Below are 3,190 nucleotides of genomic sequence, written 5' to 3' on the forward strand. Positions count from 1 at the left end.
AGTGGAGGAACTTTAATGGATAAGACACCTTCAGCAGCAAGGAATCTCATAGCTAATATGGCTGAAAACTATCAGCAAACTTTTACCAGGGGTGGCAGTAGCAAAGGTGTCCATGAGATGCAACTGAATGCAATCTCAAATACTGTTAGGACGAACATGTTCACTGGTAATAACCTGCTGCTTGGGAATAAAATTTTGGAGCTGATTGAGTTGATAGGGCAAATGGCTGTGGGAGGCCAAACAAATGCAGTAAAGAAACATTGTGGGTTGTGTGCTTCAGATCAGCACTTCACAGATCAGTGTGCTCAAATTCAAGACAGTTTTGGGGCTGAATCAGTGGCAGCTGCATATCAAGGCCAGCAGAGCAACTTCAGGCAGACCCACCAGCCGTGGCAAACCCAGAATCAACAGCAGCACTATAATCAGGGGTCCAGTTCACAAAATTAGGGGTGGAGAAATTGGATGAACCCCAGATATGAGCCTCATCCGTACAATCAGCAAGGTAGCCAGCAAACAAATGGGCCACTGTAGAGCATGAATCAGTATACACAACATTATAGGCAAAATCAGTCACAAATGCAGCCCAAGATGGACCCAAATCTGGAGGCTACCATTCAGGATCTGAAGATGCAGATTGGGCAGCTAGCACATGCCGTGAATGAGCTGGTGAATCAGAAAGTTGGAGGCATCCCTGCTCAACCAGTGGTGAATCCAAAGGAACCACCAAGCAAAACATAAAAGATTTTGAGAATAAGCTTTCTTTTTTCCTGTTCTTATTTTTTTTACTTGTAAAATGCTGTACATTTTCTTTTGTTTTCCAATTATGCATCTGTTCACGTGGAGTTTAAGTGTGCTAGTTTTCATAGTTAAATTCAATTGCATGTGTAAATCTGTTTTGTTCTTTTCTGTTTGTTGTTTGTTGTTAGTAAACCTTACTCATTCACACATTGAGGGCAATGTGCCTCTTAAGTGTGGGGGTGGGAAGGTATAGGTTTAAATTTTTGTTTTCATGTAAATATNGNTGTGTTTAGTATCTGTTTCTGCAATAAAATAGGGGTAAATACTTTTCATAATATGTTTTAGCTTTTGTAAATAGGAATTAGCTAAGGATGAGCTTTTATTGTAGGCCTTTTAGATCTCTGTTATTTTCGCTTTTCTGTTATAGGTTCTTATTTTGATATTAGTTCATATCTTTAGACTTGTTTTGGTTTTCTCTTTGCTAATTCTTTTGTTACGTAGCCTATAGGAATAGTTTAGGTTTATCTTTTGTTAATATCTTAGGTAGTTTAAAATTGATTTGTAAGCTTTTTAGATCTCTTTTATGTCTGTTTTCTTATTTCATGTTCTTATTTTGACATTAGTTTCGATTCTGACTTTTGTTTCCTTGCCTTAAGATTCCTCTCACTTAGGTTCTGTTTTAGTCTTTTCTTAAAATTTCCTTTAGTTTTCTTTTGTACATTTTCGTTCTGATTGATTTAGTCTTTTTGTATAGAAGTTTTAGTTAGGAGTTGTTGTAGGTCTTAGTTGAATCTGTTTTAGTTGGGATAGTTCTTTTAGGTTGCAGTCTGTTTTGCTTTAGTTTGTTGAGATTGTAAATAGCTTTAGGCAATTTTGTTTAGGTATTTCTAGATTTTGTTTCATATTTTACTCAACTTTTCGTTGTTTTACTCTGTTTTAGTTTGAGCAGATTTTGTTTAGGTTGCATACTGTTCTGTTTCCTTCTATTCATATTACATATGGCTTAGGTAATTTTGTTTAGCCGTTTCTAGGTTCTTTTAGGTTCTGTTTCAAGCTTTTCCTCATTCCTTGCTGAATTCACTCAATTTTTAGTTTTATTTCCTTAAATTAGGATTGTCAAGAGTAGACTTAGCTTTAGATTTAGGCAGAGGTAATTCTAGCATTGATTTTTGCAGTCTCTAGTTCATTTCAAGTTAGTAATTGTTGCATAGGATGAGTAGCAAGTCAGTTTTAACAATTTTCAACCCTTGAGAGATTTTTGGGCCAGTTTTTGTCTTTCTTGTGTGATAACATGCATGTTTAGCTGTCATTCTGATTTTGCATTGATTCTTTGTTGATGTGCTTGCTCTTGGTAACTTTGAACATGATCTAGGCATCCTTCATTTTTCCATTTTAGCTTACCCATTTTATCTTCTTACCATTGCACCACATTTTGAGCCTAAGCCTGTTTTCTTTGCTTTCCATCCATTTCGAGCCACTTTCCCCATCCATTGATTACCTTAGAGAATTGTGAGACTTAGGGAGGAATCTAGAACTTGGTGAGTGCATGAAGAATAGTGAGGCCAGAGGTGAAAAAGGAAAGAAAAATGTGCTGAAAAAAAAAAATATTTTTGGTTTGGTTGAAAAGAATGAAACAGGTCTGGAAATAAGAAAAATCATGAAAACAAAGTAAAGAAAAGACCTGAAATGTGTGTAAAAGAGAAAGAGAACCAGAGAAAAAGAAAAAAATTTGTAGGCTGGCGAAAGTTTCAGAAACAGTTACATTGAATTCTAGTTTTCTCCCTTGTTCTTCACATTCTCTACTTCATTTTTTTGCTCTGATTTTTTTTCAGTTTCCATTTCTTTTCTATTTTTCATTCCATTCCATGAACATTACAAGCCAAATAAAGACCTATTGATTTAGAGAAACCTGGAGTCAAGCACTAACATTTAGAATCTTTTCAAAGTTGTGAATGGTGGTTAGCATGTCATGATTGAGTGAAACAGGATTATCCCCAAACACTTGAGTGAATATGAGAGCATACACTGCATCCTGTGAGGTTGAGACTGATTTCTACTCTTCCATATGTTTGCTTTGCTGATTTTGATTGGATTGAGCTGTTATTACTTGCTGGAATTGCTGAAGCTTGAGTTTGAAGTTAGGAAATCTGTTGTTCAGTTCTAATTTGATGGAATAACTAGGAATTGGTTTGATTTTGCAGGTTTGAATAAGCTAAAATAGAATTTAAAAGTTCTCTGTTTTGTCTTCAGTCTTTTCTTTGATTGGTGTTGAATCTTTCTTGTATAATTGAGTCTTTGTTCTTTTATAGTTTTCGTTTGTCCCTGCCCAGGAGGGCAGTTCTTTAAGTGTGGGGGTGTGATAACTCTTAGATTTTGCACTTTTATTTGTGCTTAGGAGTCTAGGTTAGTGTATTTTTCTTTCTAATTGTTTAGAATTAGGCTGGAATTAGGT

This window comes from Vigna radiata, chromosome 1 (genome assembly GCF_000741045.1).
Source record: "Vigna radiata var. radiata cultivar VC1973A chromosome 1, Vradiata_ver6, whole genome shotgun sequence".
NCBI classification, from domain to species: domain Eukaryota; kingdom Viridiplantae; phylum Streptophyta; class Magnoliopsida; order Fabales; family Fabaceae; genus Vigna; species Vigna radiata.